Source organism: Mytilus galloprovincialis, chromosome 1 (genome assembly GCF_965363235.1).
Source record: "Mytilus galloprovincialis chromosome 1, xbMytGall1.hap1.1, whole genome shotgun sequence".
NCBI lineage: Eukaryota > Metazoa > Mollusca > Bivalvia > Mytilida > Mytilidae > Mytilus > Mytilus galloprovincialis.
This window is the reverse complement of record NC_134838.1, coordinates 75,219,412-75,247,129: the sequence shown is the minus strand read 5'-3', so window position 1 is coordinate 75,247,129 and position 27,718 is coordinate 75,219,412. Positions and strand designations below refer to the sequence as shown.

Genomic DNA, 27,718 nt, shown 5'->3' with positions numbered 1-27,718 from the left:
TTGTCAAATTCCATGACGATGCACTTAAAATTGATTTCAAAAGGAAGAAATCAAATTAATGTCAATATGTTACAGCCCTTGACGGTACACTGCAATAAATTAATGAATCGAATTCAAACTTCGTTCATATTCCAAATTAATTTTCATAATATTGGACAGTCTTATGTAAATTGAATAAAGCGGAACTTTTGCTCTTTAAGGATATTGGTCGATTCTTTAAATTTTGTATATTCTGCGATAACTAAATGAATTAAAAGCGTACGTGCGTTGCATGTCATAGAAATGCTATTCAGCAACATCACACAGATTCCAAAATAGGAGATTTATCTGTGAAGTGACACAAATGAGCTTGAAAGAGCAATTCAATATTTGATAATGTATAATACAATAAATCATAATATTAACAGTTTTCACTAATTTCACGCTCATCGGCATATGCAAAAGTTTCAATAGACTCATTATGAGTATTTTGCATTGAAATAACACCTTTCAATATAAAAAAAATAAAATTGTTCTGAAAATTCAGCGCTTCGTCGGTTGGTACTATAACATGTAATTGGGTATTACATTTAATTTTCCAACCTCGGCGTTAGAATTACATGGATATCTTAAATATAGCCTTAAACTACCAAAACGTGTTTAAATGAATCATAGCACGCGGGAATTGACTACGCAGATAAATGAAAAGCGAGCACTCGTATCAAAAGTCGGTAGAATACCAATATTCAGATCGTTGGACGACGTCGTTCATACGTGTTTGTTTCTATGAAATACTGTACAGTAGAAAAACCAGAAAAATATAGATGTTGAAAAAAAACGTGAAAGAAAAAACGAAATTAGAGACTGGTATAGAAAAAAGAAGGACCAATAACAACCTACATCACATATCATAATCATCATTATAAAGATTCAAAATTCCATGTTATCAAGACTTAACTTACAACTAGTGAAGGGCAAACGTCAGGCAAGAATATAATTTTGCCATACGATCATTCTTTAATCTTTATTCTAGCTTGAAAAATCGTGTTTTGTTATTTTAGTCTTCAAATATGGTGTAATATTAATACAATGTACAAGCAGATTAGTTTTACTGTCAGGTTATCTCAATCTTCATTACAAACAAAACTACCTGCTTGAACCAGGTACAAAATGTACTCACACGCCTGAGTTTATATTCCGTGTTTTTAGAAGGTCATACAAAATGTCAAAGCAAAAATACCAAACTCATAGGTAAATTTCGAAAGAATGAATTCTTTTAAAATCTGATCAAATTAAACGGTACACCGGACGACTGGGAACAACTGTTATATTCCCAACTTGGTACAGACATTTCACAAAAATAATAGTGGGTTAAGCAATGTATAAAAAACCTCATTGATACAAGACTTATAATTTTTTACACCAGCGGAGCGGGTTTCGTCTACAAAACACTTATCAGTGATTTTCGAATCATAATTTGAAGAGCATTCAGGACACTAAATTAGATTTCGAACCTTCAGTTTTGTAAACAGTTAGTTTGTAATAATTATCACCGCATATAATGTCAACAATTAAGTGTTGACTGATTTGCTGTGATAGTGATACCATTGGAGAGGAAATATCTACCAACATTGACATCGACCGAGTGGTTGTAAAATAAACAACCAAATATACCAGACATGATTTTAAAAACAAGACACGCGTTTTATCTACAATGACTCATAAATGTGACATCGAAAAAATTCAACACTAGCTTTGTATACTAAAATGTCAGATAATTGCCAAATTTTATTTCAGCATAAATAGCACTGAATTTAATGTCTATTTAAATTCCAGTCATATCAGAGTGTGCTTACGTTAGATAAAATCATTTGTCTCTGAACAGTTATATAAACTTGTTATCAGAAGGTGCGTAGAATTATTGACTAATGTATACGTAAAAGTCACATTATAGCTGAGACTATTTCGAAAACTTAGTATTTAGTATAAGAATAGTTTAACCCTTCGTGAACCTTCTCCTCTGTCACCGGTGACACATTGCTGATGAATATTACAGACGTCAATATGCAATTGCCAGTGAAAATAACATAGATTGGCAAACATAGAGGATCTTTGCAATGTCCTTTCCATTCAATTTCCTATCTTGTAGCATATGTATCTCTTGATTTCTACCCAAATGACATTTTAAGTAATCTTTTATATCTGAGACAATATGTTCTTTCGATGGAATAAAACACATGAATTCTTTTGGGAGGTTAAGCTAGCTATAAAAAGTTTTAAAAAAACACAAAGATAACGAGCTCCAAAGAATGTTGAAAATAACGCTAGAAAATCCCTGTACTAATTCTGGAATATGGCAATTGCTTTCCATTCGTTCTGTTTGTTGCATGATAAACTCTACCGTTTAATTTTGTAAGTTTCTATTGACCTCCCCTTTTTGGATTTATCTTAGAGATTGTTTTTTGTTGTTAATATTTGTTCTTGCTAAAACCTCCTTGACAATATTCAGGTCAGGAACCGTCAACTTCATCATTATGATGATATTATAAAAAGTAAGATGAAGATTTGGCTAAGTATGTTTACCTTCTGTTTACTTTCTGTGGTCTTGATGTTGTAAATCATTTGATTCGTTATATTTCCCATCGTACATCGATTTTTTTTTGCAGCGAAATAATTGAGAGGAGTAGGGCTTCAGTTTTTCTAGCTATTTTTCCATTTAAAAAAAAACATGTATTTTTATTCATATATCAATAACAAATTCATAACAAGTTATAAGAATACTTGAACTATACATATGAGCCCGACTTTTTAGGGATACCAAAACACTTGTTGTGTTGTTGTTTCATCTTCAAATATGTCATGACAACGAATGCATTGTCGTTAACCTTTGAGAAAGATATTCATCCAACATCCGGAAGAGCTAATACAGTTTTCGTGTTTGAACATTTCTGATTGGCAACGTTTTTAATGATAACAATGTTGTTTTTCATTTCAACATCATCCTTCCTCGTTTTGTTGTTTTTGTCCTGATTTCTTTCCCGAGTTTGTTCACACTGTCTGCAAACTATATTCGAATTCGAAGATTTGCGTCTGGTTATTTTCCAAAAACTTTCACGTCTTATATAAAATCTTGGTTGATGATGAGATTGTTGATGAGTGACAGTGTTAATTTCATGACGTTCTTCTTCGAACATTTCAGCATCGTGTACATGTTCATCTGATACTGAAATAAGGAAAATGTTTTTATTAAAAGGAGTTTAAATTGTCTTTTCGTTACCAAGTGCAAAAATATACCATATTCTGAATTAGCTAAGCAGATATTGATAAATGTATAAATCACTGGGAAAGTATCTCTCCTAATTCATGAATTGTCAGTTAACGAGTGTGTTTAAAGAATTGCACGTCAACAATCGCGATAGTGATTCATTAATGTTTAATACCTCTGCTGATTCGTAAATTGTCGAAGACCTAGGATGTTTGATAAATTGTAAATCATCTCGAGTGATTTATGAATTATCAGTACATTTGTTGATACATGAACGGTCATTCAACAATGGTGGTTCAGAATTGTTAGTCCTTAAGAGTATAATCTGCCCGATAGTCTAGACTTTCTGTGGATAAGAAACTTAAATTCGGTTTTGTTTTCGTTAGATCCTTCTTTACTATAGAGAGAGGTTAGAAACTCCTATGCGAATGGTTTTGAAATTCAGAACACGGATTATATTGTTAACCAGACCTCGGAAAATATTGTTAATCATTTCATAGAAGAATTGATTATTAATTGACAAAGTATTTTCAAAACAGGTACGACGTTAAAACTCAACAAAGATACCAAGCTAATAATTCAGTGTGACAGACGTACTTTATGACGATACTCATCTTTGTTTTTCAAATAAAAACAAATAGAAGATAAAAATCAATTACGAAAAGTTAAAAGCTTTTATATCTTAAACTAAAAATTCCAAAAATGTCAAATGAATTACAGAAGTAATACTAATATACCATTACTTACAGCAACTGGTTGGTGACTTGAACTTGCAAATGATGTACATTAAGAAAATAAGTAATATTCCTGTTCCAAATAGTCCACCAAGTATACTCCAAAATCTGTAATAAACAAGATTATAAACAGCGATTTTGTTAGAAACACATTGATCAATGATAAAGAATTGAAATAGTTTTCTCTTGTCTTATTCTTAGTGAGTAAGACATTTTATCAAATGCGTTTACATGAAAAAAATCATAGATGTCCATGTTATTCCACCACCTATATGTACTCTAAATTATGTGTAACAGTGATTCGAGTTTTACAGTCAACAAGGTTTAAGGTTGAAAGTTGACCTTATATGAATTTTCTTTTTAAGTTTCCTTTTGGTAATGAAATTAAGCTCCTAACATATTTACCATTCCTTGAAACACATCAGACACACAAAACTTACTATGTTTTGTTTTCATTCGCCATTAGTTTAACGTATATGACTTGAAATCATCTGATTCAGTCTTTCTTTTGAAATAATTAGTTTAGACAAATACAAAACCTAGATGAATGCGAAACACTAGCAACTTTCGTTTAACGGAACATCCAGTTGCCCAGTATAGGACACGCATAGTAAATGCGATTATAATACACCTTCGTCTCGTTTTCATGAAAAATGTATGCATGGTGGATAATACAACTCTCATTTTAATATTCAGATCTAGCTGATCAATTCTGAAATACATGGTATGACAAATACTATTATAATTGGCCGTCTGTAAGGCTCTTTCACGTCCAAGAAAAAAATGCGATTACAAATGTAATGCCCTCATTATGGAAGAGTGCAAAATTTCCCGCCATCTAGAAAGCCTTCCGTCTTGTATTCAAAAAACAGAATACATTTTCATGTTTTGAAAAAAAGGAACAGAATCGCGTATAGTGCATGGAGACTTAATGTCATCATTTGTGCACATTGTACTATTTATGAACTAAATTGATATGTAAGTGCGAACACACTGACAATCAGAGATGATATCATTAATGGCTGACTGAGTTGATAAACTATAACTGTTAAAAATCTACTGTGGATTCATTTATTTTCGTGGGTACCAATTTTCGTGGACAGAGGGAAACTTATTCGTGGATATTTAAATTCGTGGTTGTGACAAAATTCACATGCATTCCTTTAGAAAACATGCATTTCGTTGAACATTTAAATTCGTTGTTTTCCGGTACCCACGAAATCCACGAAAATTGGTATCCAACGAATATTAATGAAACCACAGTAACTAATTCAGAAGTTAGGTACTATTTCGAATTCGAAAAAAGGTCTTTGTTTTTCTGTCAAATAATTTTAATTAATGCGGGGTTCACACATTGCCGATTATTTCTCCCGTTTGAGATCAGACAGCGGTACGACACGAAAAGTGAAAAAGTCGGATTACTATCCTCAATTATCTGGAATGCCCTATTATTGTCTAAACGCAGTCGTTTAATTTCGTAACAAATTCCTACGGGTCGGGAGGGGTTCGAATAGTTCGGCGAAGCACCCCTACAGTTAGGTGCGTACCGTAACATTCGGGGAAACTCAGCCGATTTTGTCTAGTCGGATTACAATCGTGCTTATGTCGTGACTGATTCTGCTGTGGAACGGGAATGATCTGGAGAAATTTTTCATTGCTGTTTTTCTGCCGATTGAGTCCTGATTGCATCCAGATCTTGTTGATTGCGAACCGTTTTTGCCGAAACCGTTCCGGAACAGTCCCGTTATTAGTACGAAATTCGTCAATGATACCCACGTCAGAGTCCCGACAATTACAGAATACAATACGACTGAGACCAGACAAAGCCGTTTGCAATGCGATAGAGCGGACCGTGATAGAATTACTTTCCGACAGTACCTGATCATCCCGAGTATGCCGACTGTTTTCGAACGGATAACTTCCGTCAGCGTCGGTTCACTGTCTGGTCACTGTCTGATCTCTGTCGGATAACATTCGGTAGAATCTAGACGCAGTCGTGACAGATTCGGTCGAATTTTACCAGGCGAACGATACAAATCTGATTAAAAGCGGATTGAGAACGGGATTATCGGGATAAATTCGCTTGGAAACGGTTGAATATCGACGCTTCCTGAACAATATCTGATTGTTGTCGTGATTAAATTATATTTTTTACAAATTTTAATCAAAGTTTGAATTTCCTTCCAAGATTCACAGGATCATGGTCAGACTTTTGACAAATTTTAATCGGGAATGGTTCTGTCAAGGACGGCAGTAAAAATCGTAAATGTGTCAGCCCAGCTTAAGGTAATAACAGAATATCTTATCTTGTAAAATTTAACTATAAGCATGTCACCCACCGAATTTGACTTATCACTTGGTTTGAACTTGCATGAACAACACGACGGGCGCCACGTGCTAAGTAGGATTTGCTTACCCTTCCTTGCTCATTCGTTAGTTTTCTATGTGGTGTTTTGAATACTGCTACATGTATTTGTCTTTTGAATGTTTTTTTCTTTTCTTTTCTTTTCATTGCATTGTCATTTTGTTTTCGACTTATAATTTTGAATATCTCTTTAGTATCTTGACCAAAAGATAATGTTTGACTTCATTCCGTTAACGAACATAACTGATAATATATAGTACTGTTTGTCAAATTCCATGACGATGCACTTAAAATTGATTTCAAAAGGAAGAAATCAAATTAATGTCAATATGGTACAGTCTCGATTTATTTCCTCCCTTGACGGTACACTGCAATAAATTAATGAATCGAATTCAAACTTCGTTCATATTCCAAATTAATTTTCATAATATTGGACAGTATTATGTAATTGAATAAAGCGGAACTTTTGCTCTTTAAGGATATTGGTCGATTCTTCAAATTGTGTATATTCTGCGATAACTAAATAAATTAAAAGCGTACGTGCGTTGCATGTCATAGAAATGCTATTCAGCAACATCACACAGATTCCAAAATAGGAGATTTCTTTGTGAAGTGACACAAATGAGCTTGAAAGAGCAATTTAATATCTGATGTGTAATACAATAAATCATAATATTAACAGTTTTCACTAATTTCACGCTCATCGGCATATGCAAAAGTTTCAATAGACTTATTATGAGTATTTTGCATTGAAATAACACTTTTCAATATAAAAAAAAAATAAAATTGTTCTGAAAATTCAGCGCTTCGTCGGTTGGTACTATAACATGTGGTTGGGTTTTCCAACCTCGGCGTTAGAATTACATGAATATCTTCAATATAGTCTTAAACTTCCAAAACGTCTTTAAAGGATGTCTATGATTGCATGTCTTGACGACCTTATTTTCGCTTTTCAGTATTATGTTATGTTTCTCAACAGTCGGACGGGTCTATCGATATTATGCCAACAAGTCAATACCTATAAAAGAGAGATAGTAGGTTTCTATTTATTTTTTATAATCTCGAAACGCAAATATCAAAACATGAATGAAGACCTGTTTTATAATTCTTTTTTGTTTAATTCAAAACAGAAATACTTTATTACGTTAACAAGCTAAACAAACCTCAATGATCATCAAAAAAAGATACCAGAGGGAGGGTCAAACATATAGATAGAAAATAAACTGACAACGCCATGGCTAAAAATAAAAAGACAAACAGACAAACAATAGTACAGAAGATACACATAGAAAACTAAAGAATAAGCAATACGAACCCCACCAAAAACTGGGGTGATCTAAGGTGCTCTCCGGAAGGGTAAGAAGATCCCGCATCACATGTGGCAACCGTCGTGTTGCTTATGTTGGATAATATGATGCCCTTTGTATGTATCTCAGTCAGCAACTGACAGTCAATCCATCAATATTTAATACATAATTTATTTAAATCATTAGAACTCTGATGACCATTTAAAAGCCATATGTATACAAAAAAAAAGGATTTATTTCCTTAATATATTAACATTGTTTAAACCTTTTAAGTTTTTCCGTTTCTCTGGTGACCATTTATAAGCCATCTGTAAACAAAACAAGGATTTATTTCCTTAATCTATTCATATTGGTTAAACCTTAAAGTTTAAGTTCTATGTTTTTCTTTTTGCGGTGTCCATACGAAATCCAGTATTATGAGAAGCATGCACATATCGTTATAGACGTCACAAGTTCCATATTTAAGAGCAGTGTTCTTTTCCAATTTCTTTTTATGTTACAACTTCGAAAGACCGTCATAAACATGCTTGAAATTAATGCCTAAAATATATATCTATTCAACTAAGAATGAACCATAGATTGAAGTGATATTCGTTACATTTCAATTATGAGATCAAAACAGCATTAATTATTTATCATGCAGTAATGTATGAAGATTGACCATTGCTTTAAAAACATGACTTGATGCATGTACTGCACAAAAAATGAATGAGAGATTGTTTCAGTTGTTTAACAAAGTTGAAATATCTATAAAAACGCTATTTCAAAACATTACTTTGCTTAATGTATAATATATTTGGACATACATGTATACATATATTAACATGTTAGTATGCATTTGTACTTTATACTCTTTGCCTAGTCTTTAAGGCAGTTAAAACCAGATTTGTGAACGTTTTGCATTATCACAGTGACAATTTAAGCACTCAAATCGGATTTCCATGTACTTTTAGAGATATTAAAGTTAAGATATGAAATAAAACGGTTTTTCTAATTCAAAAGAAGACTCTTAGGCTGAAAAATTTAATTTTAATCGACTTTCTATGTGCAATATTGCATGCAGTTACCATATATCATCAATGAATATGATTAGAATATTTCATTCCATCAAATCTAAAAGAATTATCAAAATTAAATCAGTTCGCTTTATTTTATTTAGATTGCTTAGAAATAAGCTTCTCTTAATTATCTCGTCAATTTATCGCCTGCTTATTTTTTGCGTTCAAGATAACAACACACACAGAGTTCTATTGATATTAGACAACAAGTCCAGTTCATATTACGTTTTCAATATTTTGTGACACTTGGAATTAAAATGGAATTAGTGTTTGTTAAGCAGAAAAGGAAATTAATCTGCATATGTTGCCAGTGCTAGCAAAACCATATTAAACAATTCAAGAACAAGCTTTAATAAATCATCATTTATAGTAAATTTATTTATAATCTTGATTTTTATAGAATGAGTTTTAAAAGTATTTTACAAATTAATGGTAAAAAAATGAAAGAGAGGAATGGTTCTTGTGATTCCGTCTCATTGACGTTAACACCTCATCCCTTTCAAGCAAGGTCAAACGTTGTCTCAAGAATGTAAAATTCATTTTTATTCCTATGCTTTTTTGAATAATTCAAAAGAGAAAACCAACTGCCTTATATATGATAAAAACAATAAACGAAACGCAAGTGTGTCTTTCCTGCAAGTACATAGCCTCTACACTACCAAGACTCGTGTAGTGCCTCCCCGCGACACCAGACAGCAACAAACGATAACGGCTGAAATACATGCAGGCTATTGACTTTAGAAAGGAACATAAGGCGGGTTAAAATATATTTGTAAGATACTGTAATCAAATATCCTCTTATCCTTGGACAATTGTTGTACAGAACAAAGTAATGATGTAAAAATCAGTTGAAAATACTTGATGTGTTGAATTTGACTTAAAATATTCACCGGCAGAATGAAGTAAAAAATAAAATTACTAGATCTTGTTGATATTAAAATGTGAAAGGATCTAGGGTTAGCACTCAAAGATACAATTAGATATTTTCAGTAAAGATTTGTCGATTATGTGGGTTTTTTTTAACATACTGATAAAAATAACTTTTTCCTGGAACGTAACTTTTATTGATTCGTTAAATTCCAATATATTTTTCTGCAAAAAGTTCCAACTAAAGGGCATTCTAATCAAAAATTCAAATTGTGAAACATTACAATGTAATTTGTTTTAGATACAGTCTAATTTCAAATAAGACAAACATCGACAAAAGTTTAATTTCAAACCTTCTTATTAAATAATATGTTTTATTAAAACTTACAAAGTCGGTGAAATGCTAGAACTACTGCTGCTTGAGGCCGAGGTTGAACATATTGTAGAAGAACAAGTATTTAACGAGGAACCAGTACAGCAAAATTCATTTGACGCACATGTCAGTACTTGGTAGTTATTGCTGCTATCAGTATAGCTGCAGTTAGTCGTTGCCATAGCAGAGAAGCATTTTGGCTTTTGTCTGAAAAGAAAGAAAAGAAAATTATTTTTACTAGCGTTTAATATACTCTTTTTTTTTATGAAAAATGAATGAATACTGTAAATTCAAAAAACATTTCGATCGAATAATGCGACTGGGTGAATATCGCAATGATAAGAAGAGCTCGCATTCTGATAACTGAAACATGACCTGTATACATTTTTTTTTCGAAATCGCTATAATTAAACCCGCATTTTTGTCAATTCTTGAAAATTCGCAATAATTTCTGAATTTACAGTAATAAGATGAGGATATTTGGAATATTATACAATTTATAAAGATACTGTACTAATTATATAACTATGAAGTTTAAAGGATTTTACTGGTGTGTAAACTCAACCAATTCACATACACTGAATATAGTCATAAGGACTTGTTTATCAACGCGAAAGATCCAGTTAACACATCAATCTTATAAACACGATAAACATAAACTTTATTTCAAAGCACTTTCTAAATAAAATGCACGAAAATTGTGCCAAGATCAGCGTTTTAGACTAATTGAAGTTATTGGTTAAGTTGTTATTGGCTTTGAACTACCTGACTGTAATTGCTAGATTTCTCAGATCTGCACTTTGTTTTAAAAATTTGTTGTTACGGGGGATGTTTAAATTCCCTGCCAAGTCCGATCTGTGTTTTGTTAGATTTTTTCCTGTTTTATATCGATCTGATGATTTAAGCCCTTTTCAACGGATTTTTAAAGTTTGTTGTTGTGTTCTGCCGATACATAACTATCCCAGATTAGGAGACTGAAGTTGACACATTGAAACATGTTTAACTCAGCAACATTCTTTATGACCCTGTCAGGATCCTTTGGTTGAGTGGTTGACGTTAGCTCGTGTCGCGGCTTTGGTAGGTCATAATGTCTGAGCAAAAGTTAGCAGTTGCGTCACAATGTCTGAGGAAATGTTACCAATCTTATTTTCGTCACTTTAGTACTGCCTAATGAAGGGTAAACGATCAGAAATCGTAAGATAAGTCAATTATCAGGTTTACTGGTTATACAAACCGTAAAATATCAGCAGATCGACATAATGCGATCCTTTTTCCCTTGTTTGCTACGTCCACATGCAAAAAGTTTAATAGTGTGACCTGTGACTGATATGTGGCGATTTTGATTTGTAGAATACTCATAAATTCATATATATAACATTAAAAATTAGAATGGTTCAAATGTAAATTGACTGTTTTACATAGAGATGTTTAGTTTCGTAATACAAGTTAATTAAAAAAATATGCGATAATTCCCACGAAAAGTTGACGCACCGGTAGATTTTAACAAAAAAGCCTTTCTTATCCAGGAAATGAAGTTAAAACAGATAATGTTCACATTCTGACAATCACAATGTCGTTTCTGACACTTTATTTATCAGAGGTATGGTATGACGTCTTATGGTCGATAAAAGAGTTCTTGCAGCAATCAATTATTCATAAATAGATATCATTTGTATTGTGACTGATAAATCTTTGAATTTAAAATGCTATATAAAATCTTTACAATCAGTCAGACTAATGGTTAAAACAAAATAGTCTTTAAGGTCTAATAATACATTTACTTCCTCGGATAGTTTTAAGATTTAATAATTCATTCATATCAAGGAAATTGTTGGAAGTTTTTTTATTACCAATATTTCCTTGTTGTAATTCTCCAGACTTTTAATTGAGATTTCAAGTTTCAAATTGCAATATCTCTTACAAGAATTTTTGAATTGTTAATGTTTGTTGGAAAAAAATGAAACTGAAATTGATCGATCAGTCTTGGAAGAACATTTTATTGAGATTCAATACCTGTTTTTCTTGAAGTGCCATCAATTAGTTTCAATTTACAATAAAAACTTAATTATAGTAATTCATATCTGTAATAAAAGATTTAGTTTTACTTAAAACAAATCACCTGCAGAAATATAACTCATAAAATCGCATGATTTACAAATGAAAAGTGCAATCAAACACGTTTCATCTTTAATCAACTAAGAGAACATAAATGTTTTAAACATGAATTCTACTTGATGCTAAAACTCTACATTTGTCTGCAAAATCAATTTTTAACACAATTAAATCAAAAGTAAACGAATATTCAACCCATTTCTTTACATAAAGATGTAGAAATCAAAACTGAAAGCTTTCAGAACACTTTTTATGAAAGCTGGGAATCACTATGGAAAAGCGAGTTGAGCATAAATATGTATGATGTAGAAATATTTCACATGGGCGATGCTGTCTAAATGTAGAAACCAGCTCCGTTTAAACTGACATTAAGACCAAAGTCCTTTGATTTTTACCATAGTTGGGAGTTATTTTATTTGCAGCTGTTTGTAATGCGAGACATTTCACATGGGCCGTACCTTCTAAATGTGGAAAATAAGGTGTGGTTAGAACTGATATTAAGACCAAAGTTCTTTGCCTTTATCGTAGCTAGGGGTATTCCATATGTTGTAGGTCGGGTCACATGATGTGCATATGTTTATGGTGCGCAGTACTCTACGCTTGTCGGGGTTTGAAGGACATGACCCAGTTTTCTTCAAATTGTTGCAGCATATCTTACTTATTGGGAGTTCAATGTACCTTTCGAATGTTTCGGATTTCTCCATTGGTCAAGATAAAATAAAAGAGAATGAAGTGTGACTGTACAAAAAGTACATGAAGCCCGCCATAAATTAGTTTCTTATTTCCAGTCTAGAAACTCGTTAGTTCATTTATAGTAGTTTTCTTTAATCTTCATGAAACTTATTTGACATAGCTAGCAGATCTTTAATAGTTTATGTCAAAATATTTCCAAGTCTAGACTCGTAAAAAATAAATGTTGTTCCGTAAAACGTTATTTAAATGTTTTTTGCTCATTTATTTCGTCATTTTATTTATCGACATTTTTTAGTCAAAGAAGTATCTGACATTAACGGACAAATTTCGTATTTAATTATCTTTTTCGGCAACCCGGGGTGCCTCAGTAAAACAGTCGAAGAGATAGACTTTCTATTATATCATTTTAAACTTTTAATACGTCGTGTTTATTCAGAATATTGTGATTTTTATTTCATTTCCGAAAGAGTTAAATTTCTTTCTGTGTTGATTTCATCGTCTGTCTACACGCAGTTATCATGTTTCAGCTTTTTTAAAAGCTACAACGCTTTTTTATTATCTAGAAGAACATTTTCTGATATTAGAGATAATTTTTGAAATGCATATAATCTTATATGATTGATTCACTTTCGTGTTGTGGAGTGCAATTTAAAAAAAAAAACAAAAACAGCTTCATTATTATTAAACATTTCTTAAGTACATACAATATGTACCGTGGTCTATGGAACAACTATTTCGAAACAACGTCTTGCGTGTTCCTGGTATATATGAATCAATCATCTATTAAGAAAGTAAATAACAATCGAGAGAAAAAACTTGTAACATCCAATCTTATTTCTTAATTCTAGGTCAATTCACAATAATATTTATGAGCCTTAAAATGTACATTCTCCTTCATCCAAAGCTTGTCTGGATTCAAGACAATGTAGAGCATGACATATGGACAGTTACTTGTCCATTTCTATTTTTATTGTGATTAAGTTTTTTCTGTATCTATCAAATATCAACCCATGGCCAGATTTGATACCTATTCAAACGAAACATTTGAAAAAACAAACAGTTTATAATAAACTCTGAAAAGAACATAAATAATTGAAAGTGGTAATATGTATATGTACTCCTACGATTTGTGATTCAACTGGAAATTTCAAGTCAAAGGATGATTATGGGAATTTTTCTAATTTCATTTCACGAGAAATAGGTATATTTATAGGTAAAATATGAAAAAAAACATGTACGTATATTGAATTTATTGGTATGGAAACCGGAACTAAGTATGGTATATAAAGAACTGAAACACATAAATCGATCACACAACAGGATTTTTTTATATTTCAAACAAAGGTAAGAAAAATGTTTTCTTTTAATAATAATAATAATAATAATTATAATAATAACGCGCAGATTCCAAACAGCTATTTTGTCTACGCGATATTTTCCGCGGGAAAAGGGCGTTATTGTCCTTGAAGGAATGAAAAACTTACAGTAATATCTTAATTATTGTATGAGTGGTTGCTATATTAAAGTATTATAATAATGATAATTATAATCATAATTATTATAGTAACATTATAATAACTCAGGAATTAACTATTTCATTTTAGAAAATATCGCAATGGTTGTGAAATTCATAGTTGCATATGATTACAATGAAGATATTTATGTTATGGTCCAGGGAGATAGAAGATTTACGTCCAATCTGGGTGTCCAAGGTGGAATTGAAATAATGGGAAATGGAATTAATTTCGGACTGAACAAAGAAGTTATCTGGGAGACAGCAAAAACAGTAGGGTACACTAAAATCAAGTCTAAATGTCATACGCCATTTTACCCTGTCGCTGATAGCGACGCCGTATATGTGACTATATTTTGCAAAGGAAGGATAGAGAACTATGTGGTTTCCATCCAGTGGAGAAAAAATACAACGTGATATGCAGCCCATAAGGTTATCTTTGTTTCTCACAAGAAAAATACATATGGAAATACGACAATAACAAAAAACCTAGAGAAGAAGACAGCGAAGATAACTTTTTTGTTCTCAAAGAAGAAAATGTCCAACTAAAGAAAGAATTTGAAACGTATCAAAATAAAGAAATAAAATTTACCGACTATGCAAGACTAAATAAGTCTAAATCTATGGATGACAACAAACAACTGCTGTCGCCGCAATCTGACAAAAAGCGACCAGTAGTAGACAACCGTCCAGAAGTTTATCGAAAACTTCAAAAATGTGACGTGTAAAGAAAATAATGTTGGATGACTGTTTCATTAACTGGTACCACATATCTCTTGTTCTACGTATTTATTATTGTTTATTAAAATTCTTGAGTATTTTATTTTTTCGTATTGAAGTTTTCTTTGTGAGCGTGAGGATTGTAGTACAAAGTCCCTTTTAGCTCACCTGAACCGAAGGACCAAGTGAGCTTTTCTCATCACTTGGCGTCCGTCGTCGTTAACTTTTACAAAAATCTTCTCCTCTGAAACTACTTAGCCAAATTTAACCAAACTTGGCCACAACCATTAATGGGGTATCTAGTTTAAAAATGTGTGCGGTAACCCGGCCAAAAACCAAAATGGTCGCCATGGTTGAAAATACAGCACATGGGTAAAATGTAGATTTTGGCTTATATCTATGAAACCTAAGCATTTGGTCCGAGACTACAATTGTCGTCCCTTGATTTTCGTTCCTAGTGTTGACAGTGGGTTACTTGCCATTAATTTTTAAACCCCTTCAAAATTTATTTCTCCATGCCTCAAATTGCAAGAAATTACACTAAAAAAATTGGGTCCAGAATTTTAAAAGAAAGTAGTGATTTGGTCCAGTTGAAAAAGGTTAAAAATTAGCACTTCGGAAGCTGTCAAAAGATTTCAAGACGCCCTAAACATAAAATTGTCCATATTTTGAGTTAGAGCCGATGAAGTTTTCTATAATGTTGATATAATTTGTCCCAAAAGTAGTACAACACACTGTAAAAGTTTCTTTGAGAAAGCGCAGATGGAATTTTTTTTTTTTTATTTTCATTTATGTTCTAAAAGAAATGCACTACGAAATAGTTGTGGTCTCGGACCATTTAGAGCAAATCTGATAGGATTAAAATTGTTTATTTGGTCAAGATCTATCTGCCCTAAAATTTTCAGGTGAATCGGACAACCTGTTGTTAGTTGCTGCCCCTGAATTGGTAATTTTATGATTTTTTTCCGTTTTTGGTTATTTTCTTGAATATTATTATAGATAGAGATGAATTGTAAACAGCAATAATGTTCAGCAAAGTAAGATCGACAAAAGGGTCAACATGATTAAAATGGTCAGTTGACCCGTTAAGGATTTATTGCCCTTTATAGTCAACTTAATTAACAATTTTTCGTTAATTTTTGTAATCGTTTACAAAAATCTTCTCCTCTGCAAACTACCAAGACAAATTTAACCAAACTTGTTCACAATCATCATTCGGGTATTAAGTTTCAAAATTGTGTCCGATGACCGCGCTTGCGAATCAAGATGGCCGACTTGACTAAAAATAGTACATGTATAGGGTAAAATGCAGTGTTTGGCTCATATTTATGAAGCATTAAGAGCAAATCTGATGAGGATAAAATTGTTTATGAGGTCAAGATCTATCTACCCTGAAATTTTTAGACCATTCAGGTAACTGGTTGCTAGGTTGATGCCCCTGAATTGATAATTTAAAGAAAATTTTGCAGCTTTTGGTTATTATCATGAATAATATGATAGATAGAGATAAACTGTAAACAACAATCATGTACAGCAAAGTAAGGCCTACAAATAAGTCAACATGACCAAAATAGTCTATTAACCCCTTAAGGAGTTATAATTGCCCTTTATAATCAATTTTTAACAATTTTCATAAATTTTGTAAATTTTTACAAAATATTTAAAGGGAAACTCCGCAAAAAAATCAAAAATTGATATTATGTCCATTCTGTATAAAAATGCTCAAATTTATATGCCAGCTTTAGCTGGCACTTATGGTAGAAGCATCATTTTTGAATAAAGAACGATAACTCTCTCTACACGACCTAGCCTGGCATCCGGCCCAATCTAGCTGCGCGTCGTAAGGATCAGGCTATACACGACCCATCTGAAAAGTTTCATTTCTCTCGTTAAATCTCTTACGATTATTCTTTTTTAATGGCGGCCGAATTAAAAGTTTCAACGCGAACTTGAAAAAACGGGACAGATCAGAATAATTTCGATGTTTAATACGACATTATTTTTTATTTGTTTACAAAAACAAGAATTCAGAAATTTTGGTAACTTGTGTAGCTTGTTTTGATTTTATTGTACCACGGAAATTACCGAAGTTAGGACAACAACAACTGACGCCATGTTTCGTCTGCTTCAACTTTTCATTATAAGTGAGGTAAATAATCACAGGTACTTCATTTAAAAGTCACAAAATCATAGTTAACGATAACTTTTTCAACGTAAAAGTTCCGTCCAGCCATGGGAACACATAAAAAACCTCTGCGAGCAATACATTTTGGATTTTTTTTATAATGACCATGCGGCATGCAGGGTAAACTCCGGCGCACTGGTTGACCTTGACTACTTATGTTCATCTGCCAAATAATTCCCCACATCAAGGAACAGTGATAATGACGTTGGTTATACTATTGAATGTGATCACGGTTATTCATGTAGCCAATGGCGAATCCAGAACTTTTCATAAGGGGGACACGCTGACGGGGTGCTCCAGTCATGCTTCAGTGTGAGTGATTCCGTATATAATCAACAATTTTTTTCCCACGAAAATGCCCCCCCCCCTTCTGGATCCGCCTATGGTAGCCCTCAGACTAAATTACAACTTTAATAACAAAAGTTTAAAACAAAAAAAAATATTCAAATAATTCACAATTTTCTAATTCTGTACTTCCTTTGGCAAACTCTCAACAAATCTCTTCATTGCCTACGTCACATATCAGATATCTACTTTATACATGTAAGTCCCAGGAGAAGGAAACTGTTTTGTTTTCTCTCTCTCTAAGTTTAATCATAAAAGGAGACTTGAGTCTGAGTAGTACATTTAGTACTGTATATATTGTATGCTCCCATATTGTTCAAAATTGAATTTTATTGGAAGATGGAATTATTATGATAACCATGACTTTGATAGATATATACAGGGCATGTTACTTGGAAGTATGTGGGCTACATCCTTTAAAATTCAAGCTGCAGCAGTCCCCTGTATATTTTATACGTCGGTTTAAACCTGATCAAAACATTTTCACTCTACCAAGTACTTTATCACTATATACATGTATCACTATCAGGTTCACATTTCAATCTATTTAGCAATACACACTTATAGTTACATGTATATAACATCACAGTACCAAAATTGCACTCAGTTACCAAATTGCACCTATTCAGTCAAAAAAAAAAAAAAAAACTGCATAAATCTTACAAGTTTTCTTTCACTATTATCTAATTAAATCATCTTTTTAAAATGAGCAAATTAAATTTGTTACCAGAATCCTTTTCTTCAAAAAATAATATGGAATAATGTCAAATTTGTTTGAAATATTTGAAGAAAATAAAACAAAACATGATATGTTTATATTCCAGTTTTAAGGATTTGAAATTAACCATACATGTAATGATGTCTGGAATTTGGGTACTGACCTCATTACAGTATCATGGATTGTTTGGAGGTCATCTCAAACTCATTTTTCAATGACTCTACATGGACTCAAAATTAAATTGATGTAACTATATCGTAAACAAGGATACAAAATAAGCACAGATTAAACTTACCTGGTACATTTAAAAAAGTTGGTGAAAAAAACTGACAATATAGGTGCAATTTGAGTATTCTCATGTTAGCAACTTCACAACAGAACTACTTTATTTTCATGACAAAAAAAAAAGAAGGACAAACCAAAGGCAAGAAAATGCTTCGCCACGCACAGCCTGATATGACCACAGATGTATATTTAGCATATAAAAAACAGCAAATTTTATGTCAGTTGAAATCGAACTTATTTCAATTTTGGACCCTTCAAACTTCAATATGGACTAATTTGAAAACAGGTATCAGGTGAACCTGCCAAACATTTCTATTCAGCAGAAGTCTCTAACTCCTTAATTTCATATTATAGTAAGTCCTACAAAAATATTGAAAATGTGTACATTTAATTTTTTTCTAGCTTCTCTCATGTGAAAGCGGTACCTTTTTGGTCACTATTTATGTGTTGCGTCTAAATAAGAATTGTAACACTTTATAGTGACTGAACAGGTTAAACAAATAACCTCAAGAAACAGAAAAAGAAGACAACTTGGAACAGCACCAGACATGCCAGTATATGTATGATTAAAAACTCAGATCAGAATAGCATAGACAATATGTTAGTTATATGTCCTTGTGAATATATAGTGAGGAAAGTTATCGATAATTCTGCAGATAATGCAATTTTATCAAGTGTTTTATACATTTTCTGTTAAAATTTTCACACAATCAGTGAAACATTCAAACAGGCTAAACTAATTTTTTTTTACTGAAAGTTTCAAACAATGACAAGTGTTTTATTTACCAAATAACTCATGTGTTTCTGTGAGTAAAAAAAAATCATGTTTAATTTTGGGAATGAAAGGGAAAGAAGATCCTTTTGCAGCGCACTGGCGCATGTCAATTGTGAATATATATATACTTACTAGTACCAAATATATTTTCTTTATCATGATACTCACGTCGACATTATTTATCAAAAAGAACACATCATAGGGAAAATGTACAAATTACAGATAAAATATTTAAAACACCCTATTTTGTGTGCATCTCCTGCCAAAACAGTATTTGTTCCATCTATATATACAAGACCAGTATAATCAGTGTAAATAGGGTAAATTTTGGAAGAAAAACCAAAAATTTTGAAAAAAAACAACCCCAAAATGTTGTACCATAACCCCAAAATCAATTCTTAATTTTCCTTTTGTGTATTGATCCTTCTAATAAAATTTCATAGAGGTCCATTCATTTATACTCAAGTTATTGTCTGGAAACCAAATGTGTCTTCTTGAAAACAACTATGACATGATTATGCATTACTCGAAAGCAAATTTTTGACATGCTTGTTTTTTATATCATTTCCATTCTCAATTTTATTCTGTTGTCATATAAAAACTTGAAAAGTAAGCTACATCATGTACATGTAACAAAAAAATATATATGCAAGAAATGACATAAAACTGACTCTGAATTTATTAGTACATGCAATTGATGTAGAAATCACAAACTGAAGATGATCAGGAATACAATTGTTTTTTTTTTATTCCAGTCAGATTTTTTCACCGAAGCCCTTCAGCACTAACAATTAAAATCATTTAGTCAAAATTTAACACTAGTATTAAGGTTTATCATAACAAATAATTGTCAAATACGTCCATTGTCACCTAAAAACCTACTGTGTACAGACTTACCTGTGCCGTTAGGGAAGTTTTAAATGTTTTTAGATATATAAAAGTTAAATTTATTTTGCATAGATAAAATCATTTTTGGTGAAGATCTGGATTCAAAATTTTTTTTTGTCCTCTGCTTGAACAGATTTTTATTCATCAATTTGGGAATCAGAAATTTTTTTTCGAAAAAATATCATAACCCCTCCTGCCTTTTCAAGTTCAATGATCGTTTCCTAAACATTTTCCATCTGAATATATAATTTTATTTTAGACATAAACAATATGTTAATGTAGCCTAGGACATTCGTTCTGAACATGCATGAAATATTTACCACTGGACGTTAAACAACCAACTACCAATCAATATATATATTATAGGACATTGTCTTAGTATAAAGCTGGCATTTAAGGTAGCGCCTTCCTCATATTAGATATTAAAGTTTTATTCTGCTAGATAAGAGATCAGACACCATCGATTTTAAATTTAGAGTATCATTTCTCTGAGTGCCGCCATTTTGACATCTCCACCGATCTAGACACCACGATATGTCTATAAACCTCAAAGGACCAAAACCACAGTAACCTAATGTAGTCGTAATTGCGTGTCGATATCTTGTCAGTGATATCGTACGGTTGTTTTATCCGATTAACTAACTTGATACGGAAAATATTATTATTTTTTAAATAACCATGGTCTGTCGTTTTAAAACTGTTTATATAGGAATTAGTTAAAAAGTCAAAGTTCAAAGTGATAAATGATCATAAATAAGTGTTCCGTGAAAATTGTTTTCGAAAATCTAATCTTCATGATTCTTTTATGTAATAGACATATTTAAATAAATTCGGACCTTCCCTTATCAGCATGGCTAAAGGTATTACTCCCAAAGGTATTGCGAGGTGACACGTCGAGGTATTCAAGCGATTTCCTGTCGGGCTTGTAAGTTCATGCATCGTTTCACCTCTGAAGGTACTGATCAGTGTACACGGCCGATAATTTGAAACTTTCCATTTTGAACTATCAGGTGTATAATATACATCTCTGTCTTGCGTGTCCGATAGTGATATACCAGTCATTACTAAAACTCAAACCCTTGTTTAGAAATATCATTTCAGGTGTAAAGAATATTATTTATAAAAATCTAAATAATTACAACAAAAAAAAAAAAAAAAAAAATATTTGATTCTGTTTACACATTTTTTTTTAAGGGTAAATTTGTGAAAATGTAAGTACTCGTTGTCAAAAGTGAAGACAGTTTGAAACATACAAGAAATATTGATTTAACAAAAATGTACGCACTTGTCGACCATTCGTTTATACGCCTAGATAGTTACGGAACTATAGATAGTTGCAATTTAAAATTATATACATTTTTACATTGAACATAAGAAAGAAACATACATTTTGTTTAATTTGGGATAAAAGTTTTGTAAATATAGATTAGTCCACGTATGCCAACAGTATAGTTATCATGGGATGTCGATGGACTATTGTATACAAAAGAAGTAAACCAATTTGAATTAAATGCAGGTCGATATTTAACTTCCTTTAGTTCATCGAAGTTATGGACATAGTAAAATTACAGATTTATATTTCAATAAGATTGTTCTCGAACAAAGGAAGGCATTCGTCATCATCACAATTGTTCGGTATAATGTATAATAATGTGAACATGGTTCTGAAGGTACTTATGCCAAATTTCCTGTTCCGACATGCATGTTATATATATGCCACTGGACGTACACTTGATATCCCCAAGGGATGTGAATATTTTGCTAGAAAACTATCAAAGATTCAAATTCATTTCGGGATTTATTTTCTTTCTAGGTATTCAATTACAGAAAAAAATAATAATCTGCCTCTCCGCTTTATGGGATATTCTTGCCAGATAAAAGACTTATAGTCATTAAAAAAAGGAAAAGATGACATTAAATTGGTTCTGTCTTTTTTTTTAAACATCGTTTAAAAGATGTGTGTCTCAGGTAAACGATACAAGAACACTGTAATACTAATACGAGAGTATAGCATGTAAATATTCCTTCTCAAATATGGTTGCATTGGAAATCTTTTCATATAGATTGACAACTCATGGTCCGATATGCATGTAATATTTGTAATTTTTTTTGTTTAAACATATTTATTTATAGTGGATTGGGAAACAAGTTTTTGCAACTTATATTAATCCCTTTCCACTTTGCGGGTGCGAGTGCTGCCTTGTAGCGGCATTAGCATGCTCTTTTTCGAAATCTACAAGGATGTCTTTAACGTGCAAGAGATATGGGTCTCTCTTAACACGGGTCAGCCATTTATCGTCCCTTTCCGACGGACTATCATCGTTTCCTCAAGACCATACTCGCAAATGGTGTCAAGGGAGAGCCGAAAATTCAGTCCCTGAAATTTTCATCCCTCACGGGAATCGAACCAGAAACCTTTGTGTTAGTAGTCCGATGCACTAACCACTACACCACGGCTCTCATTTTGTTCTTTAAATCAGTTTGCATATTTATGTATAGCAGTGCAAAAACTATTAAGCGACTCTTCAATTTGAAAAAATCTTGAAAAAGTGACGAGAATCCAAAAAATCATACACGCCGGTTACATAGAAAACAAAATACATAATTATATACATGTACATGAGGGCAGTTCAAGTTGATTTCTAGGTACTACATGTATATAATATTATTGTTGTCATAGGATAATTATGCTATTGTTCAAAAGTCCTTTCAATTGTAAATATGTGTTTTTTTTTATAGCTGTGTAAAATAAGAAAATGAGGTTTAATCTTCCTAAAAAATAGTTTTGATGTCACGATGTATGTCTAGAGAACATGTAGGTGTTCCATGTACTTACAAATGTACAAGATAGCCATTGAACCAAAGGTTAACTGTCCAAGGTTAGGGTAGGGTTGGGATCCTGCTAACATGTTTAACCCCGTCACATTCTATGTGAATGTGCCTGTCCCAAGTCAGGAGCCTGTAATTCAGTGGTTGTCCTTTGATAATGTGTTGCATATTTGTTTTTTGTTTAATTTTTACATAGATTAGGCCGTTAGTTTTCTAGTTGGAATTGTTTTACATTGTCCGAGCATTTCGGGGCCTTTTATAGCTGACTATGCGGTATGGGCTTTGGTCATTGTTGAAGGCCGTACGGTGACCTATAATAGTTGTTAATTTCTGTGTTATGTTTGTCTCTTGTTGAGAGTTGTCTCATTGGCAATCATACCACATCTTCTTGATTTATATTAAAATCAGTTCGAAGTTTTTACGGAAGCCACCATGACTTTGGTGACCATGATAGAATATTTATGTCACAGATAAACATTTATCGTAGCCACAAGCCCACCATATTTTCCACGATATGTATAGACAATATCAAATACGGCGTATTACGTCAACACATTTACTGTCCATGACGATTATTACAAGTTGAACAAGAACTAGTAAGGTCTAAATAAAAAAAATAAGTATGCTCACATGGCATTTTACATCTCCATAAAATTGATGCAATGGAACACGAATATTTGAATTAGGTGGAATAAAAAACATTAAGCTAGCCCGGTACATTTTTTTGTACATTAAAGACCGAAGAACAAGTCTTCAACTTGGAGTGGCCCTAGATGTCTTTTGATGACTTTTTACGTTGAGCTGCTATTGAATTACACCCCACATCTAGTATCAGTCTCCTTTCATATATATCCACTATTAGGCGAGTGACTTATTTAAAAAAGACGCTTAGTTAACGACTTTAATGCACTCACCTAACACACGGCTGTATTATATATCATTCGAAAGCTATTAATCTGTTCTTTCTGTTTTGCCCGGTCGTAAAAAAATCGTATGGTGCATTTTCTGTTAAATCAAGGTCAAAGGTCATGAAAAAACATTCCATTTTTTGCGATTACTAAACAAAAAGCCATTTTCTAATTCTTCTACCATAAAATTTTCCAAAAGATCAAATGAACTTTATGTAACACGATACATTATTTCCAAATCAAACAAAAAATAAAAGGTTAGATGCACAATATTTCCCGAAAAATTGAAATTCATCACAAATCCTACAAATTTTAAAATGGAAAATTGTTCAAAAAGCAAAATATATCTTGGGGGATCGATATTTGTATGCTAAAAAAAATAGATAAATGTATATGTTTTAGGTCAAGGAATATTTGTTTTGTAATTTCAAGATGCAAGTATACTTATTGTTCAAAGAACAGCCTTCTATTGAAGTGTTTGCAGTTGCCCAAAAATCTGCCATCTGCAAATAGCGATCATTTTGTTATTGTATGTTAAGATAGCACATCGCTAATTGTCAATATCAGGGAGTAGAATGATTTCCATAATAAAATAAGGGGTATTTAAATTCGAAAAGAAAAGAAACGAGCTAATTGAGGTAAAAATATGTTTTTTTACGAAGTCAAACTTATTTACTTTTTGTAATCATGTTTAAATGCAAACATCACTTTGCTACTTATAATTCGTAAGCAACATTGAAATAAGTACCTTGTTTAGAAACACTTGGTTATCTAAAGCGGGATGTAAACGAACTAAATATAATGTTGCTGCTTCTTATTAAGTTTAAAATCGTGTAAGACATATAACATGTGTTTAGAAGTTTAATATCTCTAATTGTTTGAATGAAAGATGATTGAGTGTTTTTAACATGTGCTTTTCAAATACAACAGGTCATTGTGTATGCAAAACACTATAAGCAGTTGTGAAATTGAAAAAATGAAAAAGTTGAATACCCTTCCTGATCTCATTAGCTGTTTTAGTCAATGATCGTTTTTATGCTGTGCTGTGTTTTGTGGTCTGTTGTTCGTCTCTTTGACTTTAATTTTATTTTGTTCATGGTTTTAATTAAGTTTATTTGATTCATGGTTTGAGATGTTGATTGTCCCTTTGGTATTATTTTACTTTCATGACATAAACTTGCAGTAATGAAAATTGGCAAAAAAATCGCCTCAAAGTAATGTAAAGAAGATCAACGTAATAAGACAAATATCCGCGAAAATAACTTAATTATATATATATATATATATATAGAACCAAATCGTTATCATGATACATATAACTAAAATGATCTACAATTTTTAAAACTTTACTATTGAAGAGTGACGAAATATATCAAAGGGACATCAAAGCATAATTGAAAACGAACGGTCGAAATCGGGCAAACAACGAATAGGACAAGCAACAGTATACAAAACACAACATATAAAACTAACTAAGGAACACAAACTCCCCAAAAAATTTTGGGTAGAAGTCAGTGGCTCCCAAAGGGCAAGCAGATCATGTTCCAAATGTAACACCCGTCTTGTGGCTCATGTAATTCCTACCTCGGTGCGAAGCCTTATTCGGTAGGTGACATTCAAGGCAGAGATGATGGTATTTTGGTTACGTCGATTGGAACTTCTCAATCGTCATCTGGCGAAACAGATATTTCATAAATATCAACCAACTCGTAGTGGCATCCATAAAATTTTCGAAAGAATGATTTCAGCTTTGCATTTAAACTCTGGTTTAAAACCATGTTCAAACCATCATTATTCTTTAAATGTCCTGAACCAAGTCAGGCATATGGCAGTTAGTATCGAATAATCTGTTTCTTTGTTGGTTTGTGTTTATTTTTGTAGCAGTTCAGTGTATCTGTTATAGTTGATGTGTTTCCCTCGGTTTTGGTTTGTGACCCGGATTGGTTTCAGTTACTAGTAAATCGATTGATGACTATTGAATAGCGGTATACTATAGTTGCCTTTATTTAATATCTTCATTGTGAGCAGTTACGCACTATCACGACAATCGTGAAAGTAAATACAAGATCTGGCACATTGTATCAATTTGGAAATACATATACTCCACAACAAGATGCGCAACAAGATACGCAACAAGATGCCGCAAAATCGCGTTACAATTGGGCAAGTTTTTAAATAAAAATATTTTTTTTAATTTCGCTGTTAGGGCGTCGACTGAGCGTGCAAATACAAATTAAGGGGATGCAAAACCCTACATTTATCATAAATATTTCCGACTTGTTATTGTTTCTGAGGAGTTGGGGCTCAATGAAATTGATCTCCTCCTTTAGCATGTTTAGTAGTATAGATATGCAGGCGTTGCTATAATGTTGCTACATAGAAATGAAAAGTTTATAATTCGGTAGTAAGGAGTGTTTTCATGTGTTGAACTATGTTCATCTTTTTTGTCGTAAAACTTATTTTCAACCAACCCTCATCGTCGATTTTAAGATACGTGATAGAGTAAACTATTTCTGTTGAGTTTTTTTTTTAATTTCAATGAAAAATATGAGTCCAATGCAGCATTGTCACGAATTTGCCACTATTAAGTGCAATGACATCATCTATATAGTGGAAAGTGGAGTTTCAAGATAATGATAGCTTCTTTTTAGTCGTCATCAGAAGCTCTTGCATGAAGTCATCCTCGTATGAAAAACCAACTCGTCATTCAAGCTATTCAGGAAGTCTAGTTCTAACCGGGCAGAATCGTTGCATATTAATTTTTTTTTCTTCAAAATTATTCTTATTTGATGAATTAATGCATTTAAACAATAAACAACGCAATTTAAGCATTCAAAAAGTCAAGTTTTATAATGTGTTTACTGGTTTTTTTTCTAATTTTTTGAAATTTCAATTTGCATCAATTTATTTTTTTAGTTACTTTTGTCTAAATTTTAGATTTCTTTTTTTTTGGTTCACATTAAATGAATTAACGGTCTTTTCACTACATCAATATTCATAATGAAGCTACAAATCAAACAATTAGAAAATTTGAAAGATGTTTATTTTAGTCTGGTAATTACAATGCAGATTGAAATCTCTTAGTTTCGTCCCCCTTTATTTCAAGCAATAGTATGATCGCGCACATATTTTTTTACTTTAAATTTTTCAGATTCTTCAGAATTTGTTTATTAAATCTTATATTGACAACATACAATGTTTAAATAGGAAGAAATGCTTAACAATTGTTTTTCGCAGATAGCGGTATTTTGGGCAACTGTATGAGTTATTATGATTAGCTCTTTGATTAGAAGTAAGCCTAATTTTAGGAAATTTAAGGTGTCAAAAACTGCTTTGATAGTTTTTACAGGGTTTTACAAAATTTTAAGTGATTAAGAGTTGCATCAGAAAAAAAAATTGGGGTTTTCACACATTTTGTTAACTTTTACGCGAATTTCAGGAAACATGTGCTGTCTTTCAAAAGCACGCTTTAAATATTTAAAAATGCATTTGATTAATGACTGTTAATCTCTCTGTTTAAATTTTAAAATTTTGTATATGTGAATTCAGTATATAAAAGTCATATTATGCAATCAAGCTGAAATCTTACAAAATTTGCACTTATTCGTCATTGACGTTTGATCTTGATTTGACGGAAATTGCACGGTACGATTTTTTTTGACCGGGCAAATCAGATAGTACAGATGTGTAGCTTTCAAATGATATATAATTTAGCCGTGTGTTAGGTGGGTGCATTAAAAATTTAATTTATGGTTAAAGTCACTCGCCTATATACTTTTAGAACATTAAACACATGCAA

At 32.1% G+C, this 27,718-nt stretch overlaps 1 long non-coding RNA gene across 1 annotated transcript; it reads right to left on the bottom strand.

Annotated features, from left to right (window-relative positions):
* Positions 1–3,065: 3,065 nt before the first annotated feature.
* LOC143083737 (uncharacterized) lies at positions 3,066–10,093 on the bottom strand. The gene is made up of 3 exons (XR_012980864.1): positions 9,964–10,093; positions 3,992–4,086; positions 3,066–3,202 (listed from the first exon to the last, which is right to left on the bottom strand). It is a non-coding gene; the product is annotated as an uncharacterized LOC143083737 (long non-coding RNA).
* Between the last annotated feature and the right edge of the window lie 17,625 nt (positions 10,094–27,718).